This window comes from Lygodium microphyllum, chromosome 22, assembly GCF_053477565.2.
Source record: "Lygodium microphyllum isolate KBCC chromosome 22, Lygodium_microphyllum_v1.1.10, whole genome shotgun sequence".
NCBI lineage: Eukaryota > Viridiplantae > Streptophyta > Polypodiopsida > Schizaeales > Lygodiaceae > Lygodium > Lygodium microphyllum.
In genome coordinates, this window is record NC_141156.1 from 57,019,396 (window position 1) to 57,039,268 (window position 19,873).

The window sequence follows — 19,873 nt, forward strand, 5'->3', positions numbered from 1 at the left end:
AAAAGAACCCCCACATACACATATAACACTATTAGCTTAAAGGAAAAACTTGGAAAGGTGACGATACCATGTGGAATAGCCACAAGAAGCTCATGTGCAGCAAAGGCTCCCTCTAGGCACTTCGTTTAACCTATTTGATGCGATCACTAAAATAGAAAACCATTAAACGTACCTGCACCAAACATATGTATGACCCTCTTGGCCTTATGAAATATAACATTTCACAACCAACAGAATGAACCTCTTGGCCTTATGAAATAAAAAATTAGAACTCAATAGAGATGGCCCTCTTGGCCTTATGAAATAAAACATTATAACTCGACAGAGATGGCCCTCTTGGCCTTATGAAATAAAACATTAGAACTTGATAGAGATGACCCTCTTGGCCTTATGAAATAAAACATTTTACTATCATTCAACATAGCGTACTACTAAAACAATCCCTTGGTCCAAATGTTACTCTACTAAAGCACAAAACTGACCAAGGATAAGGCCTCTTAGCCCCTATGCATCATGTTATTAGTCAACCCCCTGCATAAATAGCAAGGGGTGTCTGATGAATATGATGATACACAATCCGATACGTCTAGGAAAAAGTAGGAAGGTGCTCACTTGCTACCTAACTCATAACCAAACTAACTATCGGTGGCCAAAATGTGACATGTCAGCAAGAAGACCCCAAAGTAGTCCAAGGCTAATGTTAGGAGGTAATTGTAAGGGCTCCCTTGGACCACAATTGAAAAAGACATCTTCCACGAAAGCATAGTTAGCTAGGGAACTTGCAAAGTGATTTCATTGTCGAGGAACTAATTGACAAGTCACAATCTCAAAGATATGCAACATATCCAAGGCTGCACGATAGTACATCTGTAAGATGGGATCCCACACACTATAGGTCCCATATAGATGATTGATTACTAACAATGAGTCACCTTTTAAACAATAATCGGCATATACCACCACATTGGGCTACATTCAGCCCCATGATCAAGCCCTTGTATTCTACCATATTGTTAGTAAAAGAGGGTCCTAAATAGACTCCCATCTTCATGACAACCCTACATCAGGGATCTTTAATGACCACACCTATGCTTGTGTGTTTAACTGGCCCTTTGGAAGCTCCATATAGAGTATAATCCCAAGCTTCATTGATAGGCCACCCCATAATAATAAGCTCACTTGTATGTATGATAATCAAAATCAAGCCAAGAGAGAGGATGTATAATAGGAACAATCCCTCCTTCCTCGCTAAACTTGATAGGAATGCTAGTCTGAAGTCGTTGAGACAATGGTGGTAGTAGACCTTAATCTCCCACGTAAAGGATATATCTTGCCACTCAGTAACCTGATACCCTTTTCTCCACCAGATCACTCTGCCTTGGTGGTAAAGTTGCTTAAGATACGGATGCTCCAGATAGGGAATGATGTGTCCCATTCGCTCATCTTGGTAGCTATTGCATGTTAAAGTTGAATCTTGAAGGACATGCATAGGCACCAAGCCCAACATCAACCCTTACACATAGTAAGGCTTCAACTTATTAAAGTTGACTTTAGTCTTAAACTCTACCCTACAAATTTTCTAGAAGGGCCGTAGAGCCAATCTTTCCTAAATGTACAGTCTTGTATGGTCCATCCTATTTGGGTTCTAATTTTCCTCAAAAGAGCTCCTAACGAGCATCATAATATAGCACTAATTGAACTTTTGCAAATCTGTACTTCTTAGCCCAAAGATCATGAAGGGCTTTCATTCTCCTCTTCCCTACTTCTTGATGTAGTAAAGCCTGCAACCAAATCTCATCAAGATGTGACATAGAAGTATACCATTCCTATAGCACCTCCCTCTCCCAACGAATGATTGAGGGAAAAACACACAGTGGGGAGCTCTATTTCTAATGGCAAAACACACTCCTCCCCATACATTAGCTTGAATGGGGTGTGGCATGTGGCTCTCTTAAATGTCGTGTTGTAAGCCCACACTACCACATATAATTTCTTATCCCAATCCCGCTTGCTTTATGATACTATCTTGGATAAGATTCCCACAAGTTGTTTATTTATACTCTCAACCTGGCCATTTGCTTGAGGGTTATATAGGGTAGTCTTGTTGTTCTTAATCTTCAAAGCTTCAGTCAGGGCCACTATAACCTTATTCAAGAAGTGTGTCCCTCGATGAGACACAATATTCTTCGGTGGACCGAAGTGGCAAATAATTTTCTCCATAATGAAACTGGCCATCTCCTTAGCATTGTCCTTCATCGTTGCTCGAGCTTCATACCGATTTGTAAAGTAGCCAGTTGCTGCTACAATTATATACCACTTTCGTGTAGTTGTATATTGGTCTCACAAAATCAATACCCCATTTTTCAAAGGGTAACGTAACTAAAATGGGATTTAGAGGTCGCCTACGATTTTCCCTTGCATCATGTCTTTGACAAACATCATAATTCTTAACATAACTAAAAACATCTTGGAAAATTGATGGCCACCAATATCTAGCACGCGGAGAGCTTTTTGGGCGATAAGCTAGCCAACAAAATGTCCCCTACATGTTGAATCATGGAACTCCTCAAGAATAAATGGTACCTCATTGGGTACTACACAATGACGATAGATATCATCTACTCCTCTCCCATACAAGACCCGCTATAATAAAAAAACGTAATGCTTATTTCTTGATCTTTCTCTTTTTAGACTTCGATAAAGTAGGTCCAAATCCTCTTGTAGATAAATAATTCATTATAGTCGCATATCAGGAAGGGATGGAAGTTGTATCGATTTTAAATAGACCTTCAATATCACTTCCCTAAGCCAAAATTTCCTTTGGCTCCCTGAAATCCACAAGACATTCTACAATACCCTGCAGCTTTGGTGGCTTGCTCCTAATCTCATAATTGAACTCTTGCAAAGTGATTAACCACTTTGCTAATCGATCAGGTGGCTACAACTTGTTCAACAACAATCTGAGTCCTGCCTTTGTAAGGAATACTACTTTCACATAGAGAATATAATGCCTAAATTTCTTCGTCGCAAAGACCATTCCAAGGCACAATTTCTCCATGTATGTATAGTTAACTTCATATATCCCCAATTTCCTACTATCAAAGGTAATTGGATGATACCATTTCTTCTCCCAAATTTGAGCTAAACAGCAATTGATACTATGCATTGTGGCTATTGAAAATATATAGAAAACTTCACCTCTTCTGGTGGGTGCTTTTAGGATTGGTGCTTTTGCTAATTCCTGCTTCACATCCTCAAATGATACTTGACATTCTTCATTCCACTCAAACAAATAGTTAAAAGATAGAAGGTTCGTGAATGGCAACAGTCTTTCCACTAGTGCATTGATAAATCTTCGATAATACCCCATTGATGATAGGAAGTTGTGCACCTCTTTTGGAGTATGCGTGCTCAAAACATTTCCTCAGAATAATTAGTTGTCGCTCCCTTATGGTGGTTGCCCCCATATCATTAATAAAAAAATTTAACTCCTTTGGGGAGATATCACCAAAGGTTTTATCAGTTTTTCATTTTCAAGACCCACGCGCATTGCATAGACTAAAGGCCATCACATGATATGCAAAGGTACTGAAGATAGTAATAAATGTCATTTTCAATTTGTCTTCCTCTGCAATAGCCATCTGGTTATATCCAACAAAGAAATCTATAAACGAATAGATTTCCCTACCCGCTAAACTGATCCAAAATCTGATCAATGAATGACAACATGCACTAATCCTTAATCATCTCCTTATTAAGCTCTCTGAAATCTACACAAAGCCAAATTTTATTGTTGTTCTTCTTCTTGATAACAATTGGTGAACACCATTTTCTGTGTTGAACCGAAAATATCACGCTAGCCTTTCATAGCTTTTTGAACTCTTCAAATAGCCCATCCCTTAATTTGAAAGGCATACGACTTGCTTTCTATCGCACAAGGCAGCTTTCTTGCTTCAAAGGAATTGTATGAACAACCAGGCTGGGAGGAATGCCTCTTAGCTCATCATAACTCCAAGCAAAAATATCACGGAATTTTTGAATCAAGGACACATAGTCCTTCCTTCCTTTTGAACTGAGCATGGACCCTAATTCAATTGGTCATGAATCATTCATCGTACCAAGGTCAAGATCAATTACATCCACATCCCTTATCCTCTCTTGAGCCTCTATTGGCTCATTCAAAGTCACTTGGTAGACATATTTTGTAGTGGACTCCTCATTAGATTCATCACTTGATGATGTCTCACTAGTAGATGGAGCATCTAGGGTATTAAACTCTAATGAAGATAAAGGAACTCTCTCACTATGAGGAGATTCAAGATAGGCATCTACTACTACATGTCTAGCACCTCGACCAAATCACCCAGTGGGTATACCAACCTGACAATTTTGCTTGTAAGATCCATGGCCTCTGCCTAGCAATATTTGATAGCTAGGTCACCCTACAAACCTAATGACCCTAAAGTCTAGAATGCATTCTACATTGGCAACGATCACATGGACTTTAGTAATGCAACCTTTGGGCTATCTTAAATTGTCATCATCCATTCGGAGGATCGTGGATGCATCTTTTTTTATTTCTAATCCTAGTCTCTCCATAAATTCCGAACTCATAATGATGACAGAGGATCATGTGTCCACAATAGTGTGGTCCACTAATATTCCATCAACATATGCTGCTGCCCTTGAATAATGCTTTTTAGCATTCTCAAACCAATCATCTCCTACTCACGCTATTCCCAAGGGGTCAACGATATACCCAATGCATAGGGTCTTCTTAAATTCCTTACGCACTCCTGGAGACAACTTAATCAAGTATGGAAGATTTATAGGCTTAACTTTGCAAAGAGAACTCGCTAAATAAAATTCATGATAGCTAACAAGAGCTCACTTTTCTCACCAGACCATTCTCTCCTTTGGTCTTTGAATGGGCTTTGGTGCTTCTTTCTTGGCATTTTCCTTCTTCTTTTGCGACTCCTTATCCTTCTTGGGGTCGACTTTACCATCTAGGGCCTTTAGAGGTCCGCCTTCCATATTGGGATTAAGGATTTGTGTCCCCTTATCATCTTGTTTGGGGTTTCCCTCGAAAGGTTTTGCCTTGGCTTTGTTGACCTCTTTACCATTTTGACCTCTTGTAATAACTTGTAGATTAGAAGCTTCAATGTCATTGACGCAAACAACTTCTATAAGGCTAACTCCATTGCCACTAGGTAGCTCCTCTACCATAGCTTTTCCTCTTTGTAATATTTGTTTTGGTCCCTCATCTTGCTAGAGATTATTCCCTTGCGCTCAATGATTAACTAGACTTGGCTGTTTACTTCCTTGCTAGAGAGAGGTAATCTTACTCCAACAGGTACTAGCAAAATGGACGCGAACTTCACACATATGTCACATTTAACATTTGGACAATTCCTAGGGAAATGTTGGCCACCACACCACTTACAATTGAATCTGGAGGGGGCACCCTCTTCAGGGCGTCGACTCCCTATCAAATTTTGTTACTTCTTAAGGAAATTGATATCAACAGCTATTTGTCTATATTTTTCGCTAATCATATTAGTATAGTACTTCATCATATCCTTAACTTGGCCAAGGACATTCGAGGCACTTGAGTCATAGCCGTGATTTTCTACTTGTCATTCCATTGGCCTAACCACTTGATTAGGGATTGGTTGTTGATTCCTTGGAACAATGGTAGAATTTATCGTTGGGATTCCAACAGCTAGTGGAGCCATCTAACTAGTCATAGGCATGGTCACACTAGGAGAAGCTAGCAACATGGGCACATTTGGGATTATGCTTCCTTTCCCATTAGGAGGACTCATGGGCATCTCTTGACCTCCATTCGTCAGTGCTAAAGTATTTCCAAACCCTAAACTTGAATTCCAATTCGACCTAGAGGCATAAGCTACTTGTAATCATGAGTCTACCTCTTTAGCTTGTGTAATAGCTGTATCTATGTCGGCAAGAGCAACACTACTCAATTGCACTTGAATGTTAAAGTCTAGTCCATTCAAAAAGAATTGCAACTAAGGAGCTACTGGAATAGGAATATAGGTTTGCAACTTACGAAATACCTCCTTCAGTTTCTTGGCATACCCATGGACATTCTTGTGAGGTTCTTGACATGTAACATTGAGGACTCGTAGCAAATATTGACCTCCCCTTTTAGGGGCAAACTCTCTTCAAAAGGCCTCAAAGAATAAGTCAATCGTAGTTATGGTTTCAACCTCTAAGCTATGATACCACATTGCAGCTCATCCTTTCAAAGTCATGTTGAAGAACATAATCAAGTGTTCCTCATCTTGAATTCAACAATTAAACATTAACTTTTGAAATTCATTGATGTGAAGTTCTGCATCTTCCTATGCTAACCCATTAAAAATGGGTAGAGGAAACCCTAAGGTTGGCAAGTCCACCGTCCTTGTTGGGATTGTAATGGGTTGCGTTGCCATGATAACAATCGGATTTGCTAAAATGAGTTTGAACAATCGCGACTATCACTCCAGTTGAAGTGGATGGATTGATTGAAAGGGGGGAAGTACTAGAGCTACCTCCCCCTAATGGACTATGCATTGAGTTAGGATAACTAAGACCATGCCCTTGTAAGAATATTGGACCACTCCTTTATGGAGAATATCTTCTATTTATTTTGGCCCGCCATCTACCTTGTTCATCTCTCTCTTGCTTTTGAAGCTTGGCTTGACGGTCTTGTGATTCTATCTCACTGATTTTTGGCATGTACTAATGAATTGGTTCCATTTGACCAAGATTCGGAAATCACCACTTGTTAGCAACTCCCAACAAACACACTACTTGTTGGGACCTAAAACAGGCCTAAGACTGGCTCTAAGCACTAGCCGGGTCTCTCTATACCCAAAGAACACACTCCCTTAGCCTCACGGCTAGGAGCATCTAAGGGACACAATGCCCTAGCTTCTATCGTGAATTTTTTGTTTGTTTTAAATTATAGTCCAATGGTTAAGCCTACTCCACACTCCTTAGAGGGATTCCCTACACATATCGATGTAAAAACACATCATAAGCATAGACAAAAGGAAGCACTCCTCGACTGAATGTTGCGGCCACAGTAGCTCTCCTACACCTTGAGGATTGGCCCCTCGATGCGTCACTAACACAAATAGCGCGTATGTCACAAACTCCACTCTTGTTTTCAAACGTTCTAGGAGAAAAGGTATTTCCCTCACTAAATAGTCCCCAAGGAAACCATCGTCTAAACCTACAACTTAGGTATCTCACTTGCTCCACGTGGGTCATAAGAAAACAATTACAATCCATCCAGGAATGACACCATGAGTTACATGCAATGCAACTATGTATGAACCCTAGTTCACAAACATTTTATGATTTAAAAATCAACATTGTGAGGTGCAAATACATTTATTTCAATGATTTTAGCCTACATGTAATGCTAAGTTGCTAAGGGTCAGCAAGCATCAAGCTTTCTCGTGCTACTCACCCTCTTAAACTTAAATTATAAATGTCTTATATGATATGCACAAGCAAATAGATCAAAATTTTGAGTGTTATCAGCAACTAATTACCCTCAAAACCCCTCCTTTCCCTACCATTTAGGTTTTGCTTGGGTTGGTAGGTGTAGAAAGTGGTTTTTTCATGTGTTTTTCTTGTAAAAGCAGTAAAAACTATACTTTAACACAAATTCAAGGCCAAAATGAGGCTTATCCCTCATGCTCCAGCCATGTCATACATCCACAAACATAAAGCATATTTTTTTCTTTATTTTCTAACACAAAAACCTAAAGTTTTCAAAATTTTTACTATTTTTCTTCATTTATTTAGATAAAAATTCTAACATTACTGATTTATGAGTTGAGACTAATCACAATAATTTAGAATTGATTTTATATTCATTTATAATCCATATAAATCCCAAAATCACAACAAAACCTCCAAAATTTATCATTTCTATGAAAATTGCATAATTGTGGGTTTTAGTATAAATTATTATATGACTAAATTTTTTGATTTCCTTCAATATTTTTGATAAATTTCAACATTATCAATCAAAGGCAACCAATTACAAAAAATTTCATCAAACATCTCTCATAAAACAAATGAAATGATTGCTTACGCATAGAAACCCGGTTTTGGAGGCTTGTATTTCATTGTTGGCATGCCATTGATGCTCATTCTTGGCCATTAAAACTCTCTCACGACCCGATCTATGATCTCCTTTGCTCCGATTCCATTATTCCATCCACATCTTTTGCATCAAACTCCTTTCCCTTCTCCCATAGAATCACGTGTGTGAACAGGCAGCAAGAAATCAGTGAATTGATGGGTATAATCTATTGGGTGATTGCTCACAGGCCCCCCAACCCTCCTTCTCACAAATCAACGACATGGAGGGAAATTTGATGCCTGCCCCATGAAAAAAAATTAGGGGCTTGGGCCCCCTAAAGGCCATGCTAAATCCCCCCCCTCCCTTTTTTGTCAAGTTTCAACCTTTGCAATGTTCGTCTGCTCGCAATTCTTCCATCTGATGCCTGATTTCAAATCTAAAAAATCTAGCATGTCTAATTTGACATCTTGAATGGCCAAGAAGATTTCTCTCTTCAATCCAATCGTCCAAAAAATTATGAAAAATCTTCAACCACCAAAACAGCTGAAGTTTGCATTTCCATATTCCTTAGTCTCTAAAAATTGTCGAATCTTCATGTTCCTCTTCCATCATCTTTGAATTCCCACATAAAATTTGCATTAATCCGCTCCATTTTGGCACTTTACAGGTCTTTAAATGCTACTCTCACCTGAGCTTTCAATGAACATTTGGCATCCATAGTGGGTATGCCTCCAATGAGAATCCCTGATTATGAGCAATGAGTGGATGCCTTTTTGAGAGATTGCATGAATTTAGCACCTGTGGAACAAGCACTTTTGCTAGATAGACCTTTTACTTTGGAGGAAGTCAAACAGCTGGTCTTCTCAATGAAAATATGTAAAGCCCTAGGTGTAGATGGCTTGTTGACAGAAGTCTTCCAAAAACTCTGGCCAATATGTGGTGTAGATTTAGTAGATTTGATGAACTTCATTAGAGCATCTAGAATTATGCCATCATATCTCAATCAATGGCTAGCCAAACTTCTCCCCAAAGCACAGGACAAGACACAGCTCTCCAACTAGAGGCCCCTCACCATGCTCAATTTCAGTTATAAAGTTCTTACTAAAGCATTAGTTTTAAGAGTTAAATTTTTGTTTGGTAGGCTAATACATTCCAAGAAATATGGTTTTGTATATGGATGGAAGATTCATGATGTGGAGCTGAACTTGATAATGTCAATAGATCATGCTATGAGTTTGCAGAAAGACTTTGTCCTAGTCAACATGGATTGGGACAAAGAGTATGATAGGGTGAATTGGCCTTTTATCTCAATAGTACTAGTTGCCATGAGGTTTGGTCTAGTATTTATTGATATGGTAACCACTTTGTTCAAGGAAGCAACTACAACTATCAACATAAATGGTATGGTTATATCATCCTTTGAGCTTCAAAGGTCCATAAGATAGGGCTGCCCTTTGGCCCCCCTCTTGTTTTCTCTCATAATAGATCCTCTACTTAGGAGGGTGGATAAGGCATTATAGGATGGCTCCATCAGAGGGCTACCACTCCCTGATGGATCGCAAATAGCAATTCAACTCTTTGTAGATGACAAAGCCTCAATGGTTGAAGCAAATAGATATTCTGTGCTAGGCTACTGGAAATCTACAATGAATTCTCGAAGCTCACAACATCTAAAGTTAATGAAAAGAAAACACAACTCTTTGTCCTATTGTGGAAGGAACCAGAGCCTTGGACCTTGTGGCTAGGGTTCAAGCTTATCAAGCCTAGCTAGCTAGTTAGATGCTTGGGAGTGCCAATAGGGGTAGGTGCTAACCTGAACCAGATGTTCAAGTGGTTCATTGGAAAATTCCAGGTGAAAGTGCAAAGCAGATTGGAAGCCTCTCTCATTCGTAGGCAAGTTTATCATCATCAAGAGCATCCTTTCATCTTTTGAAATATAAACAAGAGTGCATTACAAAAAAAAAGGTCCTTGTCATCATTACCATGTGGATAACAAATTGTCCATCTATCATTGACAAATCAAGTGTAAAACTAGCTTTGTGATTGCAAAAAATAAAAAGAGCTTATTTTTTATGTCTTGTATAGAAAGCATTAATGAACAAGCAAGTGCACTACCATTTACTAATGTGAGTTGCACTTTACCAACACCTCAAAGAATATACAAATTTTTGTTACTAAACAAAGCATTTTTGGAAAGGCATCTCCAAGGAGGAGCAAAACAACTCCTTATGAGGGGTAACATGTTGCCTAGCACTACTATAAAAAATAACAAACATTTTAATTGAAAGTAGTAGACACAAAAGGGTCATAACTACATTTTGTGTGATGAATGTAGTCTTCTTGCACAAAATATGTAGAATTCTTCTATTCAAAAGAAAAATCGGATACATTAAAGCACACTCTTTTATGATTTTACCTTCTTCTCCTTACTCTACAACTTTTGATAGTCCTTGATTAGATATGATTTCTTTGAAGGCATTTACTATCGTAAGATGCCCTTGAGATTGTGTACAATTTCATGAAGAGAATTCTTGCTTCATTTGTCTCTAAAAGGCCATCTCGCACTTGATCTATTGTTTGTGAACGTTCTTCTTGTATACTAACAACCTTTTAAATAATGCTTTTCACACTAAAAGTAAATGTAAAATAAAATTTGTGGTTTCATCATTGCCAGACCAACCAAGGCCATTGTCTCCAATTTCTTTAGAGGAAGTGGTGGTGATAAAGATTAACATACATGATAAAATGTGGGCTATAAGAAGTATTCCAACTCGTAGTTGTGTTTAATGTCAAGGCTAGTTGGGGGTTTGATAAATAAAATTTAAAGAAATAATTAGAAATATAGCAGATGGGACACCCACACCTCCATTTTGGGGTGTGGTAGAGTGGTCCAACTCATGAGGAGATGCTAGCAATGAGTATGAAATGTAACGAGGCTTCATGCTTTCTCCTTTGTAGCCAAAACACCTAGTAAAGAAGGTTGAAATTGTAGCATGTACTGAATTTGGACTCAAGCAATGTGATTATTGAATACTCCTAAACATACCTTTGAATAGTGTAAATTTCTTTTAGGCTAGTTTGTTTGGCAAAAAGGGGTGTCACAAACCTTCAGGGTAGGGTATCTATGCCACATGGATCTTTAGCATGTGGTGTAAATGTTGTAGATTTGCAACAAGGAGGCTTTCTCATTGACATAATTTTGATCTAAACTCTATATTAGGGAATTTGGGAATTGTCACAAAGTTTGAGACTTCCCAATATAGTTAATATTTGGCCACATGATCCAAAATTGTCCCCTTACTTGAAAGTGGAGTCTACCCTAATTACTATATGGGTTGTCTTTCTTTAGAGTCCCACTTTGAAGCATGGGTTAAGATTTAGTCACATGGCCAAATCTTTACCCCTTATTTGAAAGTGGGACTTGGGAGATTCCCAAATTCTCTAATATGGTGTTTCTAGCTCTTTTTCCACAATTTACCACAACAGTGGAGAGTCATTGGATTTAAGGACACATGGAGCTTGGTTGTTAGTAAATATTCATTGCATTCAAGTTTCTTGATCCCACAAGTGAGGCTAATGGCTTGTGGCACAAGTTTGATAGCATAAGAAATCAATATGTTAGAGAGTGGTGGATTTGTTTTACATAAGGAAGCACAACAAGTGAATGCTAATGAATAGATAGCAACAAGGTGTCCCACAAGCTATAGGGAAAAGGATAGATTTAGATTTACCATTGGATTTAGATGCAATTGTGAAGTGCCACACATTGGTGAAAGCCCCCTTAAAAACAAGATTTTTAAACTAGAGATAAAGTGTTATGATGTGCACATTTTAAATAACCCTTGTATTGATTTTATGGATCATGCTGCATTGGTGAAATCCTAATCAAGGTAGGGCTTTTTTGAACCCATTCCTTCCCCGGGATCAAATGGATAACCTACATGATAAGCATCAAGAGAATAAGGTCATCCATACAAGCATGGGTCACCGTACTACCACCGAGGTCAAAAGGATAATTGTGATCCAATGCATTCGGTGTATCATAGAAGTAATTCATGGTGTCATCTTCAAGCATTTATGGTGGCACAATATCCTTACTAACCCATATGGTAGCATGCATTGACTTGTCCATAAACTCATTGGAAACTACTATGCCAGGTAGAACTAGAGCAGATGGGGTTGCAATCACATTCACTGCATCAACCCCTAGGCATTTCATGTCCATGAGTCCCACATGCATGGCTACTACTGGGCATTCAAAGTTAAGGGCCTTGGGCTAATGGGGCACCTTCTCATGAAGCTGCAGTGAGATGCTCTCATCATGGCATTGTTTATGAGAAGCATCATGTTGCTCATAAGGATGCACATGCTGCTCATAGTAATGATCAAGTGGTTGATGATATCGATCACTCTATTGATGATGATGATGTTTCTCCCCATATACTCATATACATTTGCATGATGTTGCCCATATACATAAGGTTGTCCATATGGTTGTCCATGTATGTGACTAGAATGTAGCTCATAAGAACATACATAGTCATCAGATGCATGCTGCTCCTCAAAATATGCACAATCATCATATACATGTTGACCATAAGTAGGCACATGATGTTGCCTTTGCACATCCAAACCATGCCAGTGGTCAAGGTACCCATAATGTCCATGAGAATGCCCATGCTACTGCTCATAATCATGCTGATCTGTCCTTTTAATTGTAGCCATCTGAGCAACTTGAGTCGTAAGGGCTACAAGTTTGTCATTGATTGCCATGGTTTGCATGTTGGTGACTGAGATGGTTAAGATCACTTGGTCCAACTTAGACATGAACTAACTGTGTTGCTCAAGCAATTGGTTGTGGCTTGCAACCAAAGAGCTTCTTGTCACTATAGAGCAGCATTCAATGCATTCATTTGGGAATGCCAAGAGTGAGAAAAGGAACTGGAACTATAATCCAGGACTAATTTGTTTTTGCAGATATTATTGTCTCTTTGTCGGTGCATTTTCTCCATCAAGTCCTCCACTTCCAGCCTATGGGTAGCAATTAAGTCCTCTTCTTCCTCAAATATAGCAGTTATATGACCGTCATATCCATTTTGAGAAACCAGTATGTGTGGAGTATCCTTGGACTTGGAATTGGGAACATTGTCCTCCTTGTTTAAAGCTTGTCTTGCTACTGCACTATTTTTATCAATTTTGCTTTCATCAGTCGAAATCCATGCACGATTTTTTTCTATCTTTTCGTCCCTTACAGTTTTGTGTCTAGGAGGAGAAACTCTCTCTTGGTCAACTCTGTCAGTAAAAGAATCACGTCGATAATTGAAGCTATTAGACATGCAATCCCTCAAAATGACTCGATCTTTATCATTAGAGGATGATGCTATTCTATTGTCTTCCTTGGTTATAGGATCCCGAGTAGATGCTACTACAAACCAACCATCAAAATCTCCTTGCCAGTTTGCTTTATCAATAGGTCTCTTACTAGTCTCAACAACCTTGCTATCCATGATATCTGAGTAGAACTTTTAGGTGATAGCAATGGAGGAGAACTGGTTGCCAGCTCCCTTTGACTTTGCACAACTGTATTTGGGCTGAGATCCCTCTTTGAATTGTTGTTCTTGGATAAACCCTTCACCCTGTCTACATATCTCAGTGTGTTAAGAGTGTGCTCACAAGAGCCACTATTTGGAGAAATGCATGAGATCATGATAGTTTGAGAGTCACCAATAAAAGAGTCATGTAAAACTTCTGTCAGTTTACTTCCCCTGAAAGGAATATGACCTTGCTCATGGTTGCTCATAGTCTAGTGCCCAAATGCACTCTTTAAGAGCAAGTAAACTCTTGTTAATTTTAGCACCCTCAATCCTTGTTTGGTGATCATTATCAGTTGTATCAGCCCCACATTCACTACCATCCAAGTCAATAAAAGAGAACTTTCCAACTAGCTTTCCTCCCCTTTCTTCCTTCTTGTTGGAATGCTTTTTTATCACCAACTGTAGAATAGCATGTGATCTTGAAGACTCTTCATTGGCACTAGTTGATCATGTACTCCTTGATGCATTACCTCTTTCAATATAATCTTTTACAAGATCAACATCTGAGACAAGGAATTCCTTTAAGCCCACAATACAAACTTACTGCTGGCGACCATCTTCCCTCATGCAAATATTCCTTCTTTCATTTAAAAGATCATACAATTTCCCTCCATAGATCTCAAAAAAACTAAGCCATAATTGCATTCCCTTATGCTTGTAAGTTGGGTGCTGCATTAAATCTAGGATGTCTTGGCAAGCCCTTGGAGGTAGAGGCTACATGGTGAAAGTCTTCCCACTACCTCTTTGCCCATAAGCAAAGCATGTTCATTTGTATGTGGGAATATGGTTGGAATAATTGGCTCTACAGTTACTCGATAGACCTCATCATTAGAAACTTGATCATCCAACACAGCATTGAACATAAAATCATGTTTTTCTACATAGGCTGTAAGGTCCACCTTCAACTTGGGCTCATGAACAATAAGTGAACATCCACTCCCATCAATTGTCACAATGTCCTCTTCTTTCCGAGCTATCTCTTTTTTGTTGAGTTGTCATTTTCGCACCACAACTTTGATCCTTGCAAGGTTGTTTGTGTTGCTAGTAATGTCCTTCTCCAAGATGACCTCTCTCATAGGACTACTTTCACCATTATTTCTTAGCTTGCTAATTGGTGGTTTGTTGGTGGACCATAGTACTTCATTTGCATAGCCTTTCTCTGAAATGGTAGCAAATTGAGAAGCCTCAAAAGGTTCATGAACAACATCCTCAGATAGGAGCTCTATGTCATCGATGGAGTGCAGGTCCAATATCCCTATGCTAATCTCCCCACACGATTCAGGTGATGATAAGCCATCAACAACATTCTGTTTTCTGTCTGAAAACTAGAGGAGGTGAAGTGAAAAATTCGGCAGAATGTTCCCCTCCATTGCTCATGGACTTTATAAGCCTATAAAACTTCTATTTGTCTTCCAACCCATGCAGACCGTGCGATGCATAATCTTGCATCAGCAAGTTTGGGAGGAGGCGAGGATCCAATGCAGGGGATGCAGTGGGAGATGCCAAATGCTGCAGGCCTGCAAATTGCAACCACGTCCAAAGCTTCTATGCAAAATCCAAGAAGGTTGCCATCTCTAGTACTCTCTGATTCCTATGGTCTTTCAATGTTGTACCTGTCCTAATATACATGTGCACATGAGTAACTAGGGTTCCTGAACTAAAAAGAAACTAAAACTAGAGGGAGGAGAGAGAGAAGGAGGATCAAAGATCGGTGCTTTGATATCAATTGTAATGAAGGAAACCTAGGAGAGAGAAGGAGAGAAGGAAGATACTGTAGAGAGGAGAGAGAAAGGGGAAGAATATGAGAGAAGAAGAGAGAGAAAGACTAGCAAAAGAGAGAGAAAGATAGGAAAAGAGAAGGGAAGCCACAAAAGCTGGAAGGAAGGGTAAAAGAGACTTGATTATTGATAAACTGATGCCCTAACTAGGTCTCTCTCACCTTATATACCCTGTCAATATAACTGGGTATTCCCATGCTAACCCATGTCCTACCCATCTATCCCCACTCTCTTACATATTATTAGCACAAATATCTTATTTTGTGCGAAGGAAAATTGTTATAAATTATGTTCTTATCGATCCAATTTTTCTCAATCTTTCTCTATTTTCATTTTCCTCAATTTATAGTATGGTAGTATAATTTTATGAGTATCAAAGGTGATGTCAAGCATGTCCACACACACACACACACAAAAAGAGAGAGAGAGAGAGAGAGAGAGAGAGAGAGAGAGAGAGAGAGAGAGAGAGAGAGAGAGAGAGAGAGGTGCACATAGAGAGAGAGAGAGAGAGAGAGAGAGAGAGAGAGAGAGAGAGAGAGAGAGAGAGAGGTGCACATAGAGAGAGAGAGAGAGGTGCACATAGAGAGAGAGGGGGAGTCATGGTGGTCATTGTCCTAATGATGTTGGTGGTGGTTATGGTGGTGACAATGATGGTGGTGGTAGTGCTAGACATGAAAGTGTAGATACCCTAAACTAAAGGTGGAAGAAGTTACTTATCTGGAATAAAATAGGGGCATTGCAAAAAAAAAAAGACTCTATAAAAAAATTGGCTTCTTGCCCTTCCTCCAAGTGTTTTCCCTCATGGATTATTATATCTCACCATCATGTCTTGGTTGGTGTGTCCCATTGTCATATTGTCTTTTTCTTTTGCAAGGAACAATAAAAGTAGAATTCTAATCTTGAATTCTAAGTTTTGATTATGGTACCTAATCTTGGCAATGAGTTTATAAAATGAGAGCCCATAAGCATATGTTTTACATAGACTCACTAACTAAGCTTTTGGAATATGTTGCACACATAATTTCTTGTTGTAATGTTTGAAGATGTAGAGATTGCTGTTGAGGCACCCAAGCCAAAATTCTAAGAACTAAAGGAAAGCAGTGTGCTTTGCTACAAAGGTATTCCACTTGGCATTTGAGAACATCGTTGATGGAAATTTTTCAATGGGTGCCCATATAATTCTCCTCTTCTTTCCACCATTCTCGGGGTGGGCTAAAGCCTCCTACACATAAGCTAGATATGATCTACTTCCTTTGATGAGTTCAACCAAACCCTTTCCACTAGTAATTGTAGCCTCAAGGCTTTAAACCTTTCTACCATCTAACTTGGAAAAGAATTTAGTAAATGGATTCCCCAATGTAGCATTGAAATATCCTACCACATAATAGTGAAGGGCCAATCATACTCCATCTACAATACTTGGGGTGCATGAGCTTGATAAAGAACAATAACATCTGTAACTCTACAATCACATTTATCTTGATTAAGACACAACCATTCATTCTTTAGTATTCTCCATCTACAATACTTGAATATTAAGCACAAAGTTTTTCATGCAACAAAGTACCTATGCTTAGAAAAAGAAGTTAGGTGAATAGTTGCAATACGATAATGAATACAATTTATAGTACAAAATTTTACTTGGAAGCTACCTCTCTTGTTATGACTTGATATTTGGTTGTATAAGAGTTTTGATCGATTTTTTTCATCCAATTTTCCCCCAAGATCCTTGTTGCAAAAATATTGTAATTGGGATAAGCCAGCATAGATGTAGATGTTTTAAGCATTTGCTTTTCTTCATGGAGTCGAGTATATTTGTTAAAATTTTTATGCTTGTGCATGCAAAATATCACTATTGCACATTGGTCATTATATGCTACTAAGTTTTTCTAGATGTATATGCTCAAGGGTCCCATAGTCTCTACTATTCTTGGGAAATATATGCTTGCAATCATAGGAAAAAGAAATATTTTTGATAAGTTTCTTCGACATGCACCCCTAAAAAAAAAGTTGACCAATTTCCACATGATAGCACTCAAATTTACCCATGAAATTCTCAAACTGTACCACTCACTGCAATCTACATTGCATATTTTTACAGACACATGAGAAAGTTATGCACTTAAATTTGATTGCTATTAGAAATCTCACACTGAATGTTTACTATGGGTGCAATATCTATTTTCTTGTGTTCGAAACATGTTACACCAATGCTTTTTTCATAATGTGGGAATCAATTTTTTTGTGTTTAAAAGCTAAAACCCTACCATTCCAATGCCTTGATATATCTCCAAGTTCAAATACTTTCATCTTGGAAGCACCCTTTATAATTGAATGCATATATACCCCAAACAAACAATGGTATTAGCAATGATCCACTTCCATTCCTCATCTTTCCTATTATGCAATTCTATTGAAAGAATGCTTGCTCTTCTCTTTCTTATGATGACCTAGGTAATAGGTGTAAGGATATGGTTTCTTATCAATGGAAGATATGTATTTTAATACCCACTGATCATTAAATACAGTTTGTCTTAAAAATTGACTATGGCCTCAATATATATTAATATATCCATTTCCTATCACATCATTAAAAAAAGAAAAATTCGCTACAAGAAGATGATCTTCATAAGAGTTGCTTCAATGTGACATTGTATTTCACTTGTACATTGTAAAGACCAAACACTTCAAATAAAAAAAACTTATCAATCACAAAAGATTTGGGAATGCAAAGTGTAAATTTCATCGTAAGTACATATATTGAAGAGAAGACGATGTCTTTGCTTTGCCTAGAGTTGATTGTCAAAAGAATAATAAATTCAAGAGTCATTGCTAAAAAACTCATTTCTCTTATATGAAACATAAAAATATAATGAAAAAATATAGAGAAGAGAAACTAGAGAAAAGCATGTGCACCTATTTTTTTCCAAAAACCTAGATCTATATAGATAACATTCAAAGCACTTTAACACTTCAATTTTTGTTAGCATAGAGGTCCAAATCAAATAAATAATTAGAAAAATAGAGACAGAGAGAAAGAAGTTTCCTCTTATCATTTAACAAATAACAATCAACATGACAAAGATTCTCTCTAAGACAGGTAAAAGCTTCATTGTGACATTCTATTACACTTGAATATTGTATAAATCAAATATATTACTACAAACCCAAAAATGGAAATCAATAAAAAATATATAGCAATAAAAAGTAGAAACTTGTAAAATATTTAGCAGTACAAAGTAAAAACTTACCTATGAAAAGATAAGCAAAACAGAAGACTCATACTTTTCCCAAACTTGATTTGCTACAAGAAGAATAAATTTCAAGAGTTAAGAATAATGCTCAAAATTCTTATTTCTCTCAAAGAAAACATTGAAAGGTATTGAGAAAATAACATAAAAGAGGAAACAAAGAGAGGCATACACTTATGTTTTCCCCAAAATCAACTACTACAAAAAGAAGAAATTAAAGAGATAAGAGAAGTGCTCAAAACACTAATTTCTCCTAGTACAAAGATTCGACTTGATGAAAAATCACCAAAATAAAGAAGAGAGATAACAAAGTTTGCTGCTCAATTTTCAGGTCCAAGTGAGACCATGTGAGGAAGAAAGAGTGAAATTGAGAATTGAACAAGAAAGGGGAGGAAAAATGCATGAGAATAGAGATACTCAAAATCTATGTACATCTTATTTATAAAAACCTCTAATCCCACTATCATTTCTAAAACTGAGAATCCAATATTTGGATAGAGAAGATTCCCCCCTCTATGGATACCAACATCTTGCCTTTTGATTGGAACACACACACACACACACACACACACACATATGCATGCATGCATGCTAGACTTTCATTAATGACCCTTGTAATGTTAATCCCTTTCAATAAACTTCAACTTCTCTCTTATTGATTGGACGTGAAAACATAATTTGGGAAAGTACATGGATTTTATGAGTTTTTTTTATAATTATGAATATTTACTAAGTATTCTCAAAATTTAGTAAAAATAAAACATTCAAGAAAATAATTAGGAGAGATATTTTGGATGAAACTCCATGTATTTTCCATTATTATAACTAAGTGATAAGTTTCTATATATTCTATTTCAAATTTTAATGTTCTAATTTGAAGTTGGAGAGATTTTTTTGGATGAAAATCCATGTATATGGCACTATTATATTTTAAGTGATAAGTTTCTATAACCTTATTGGAAAATGTGAAATTTTTTTGGGAAAATTTGCAATTCATTTTATCTCAAACCTTGATTTTTCAAAAATCATAATAGCAATAGTTTAATAGATGTATTTTGATAAAGTTCTAGATATGCAACATAAAATAAATCCTTATCATATTTGTAACTCAAAAGCTAAATGGGGAAGGGCATGATGGAGTCATGG

The 19,873-nt window shown here is 37.6% G+C and overlaps 1 pseudogene; it reads right to left on the reverse strand.

Annotated features, from left to right (window-relative positions):
- Positions 1 to 12,990: 12,990 nt before the first annotated feature.
- On the reverse strand, positions 12,991 to 15,335 carry LOC148017182 (kinesin-like protein KIN-13A pseudogene; annotated as a pseudogene).
- Positions 15,336 to 19,873: the final 4,538 nt, after the last annotated feature.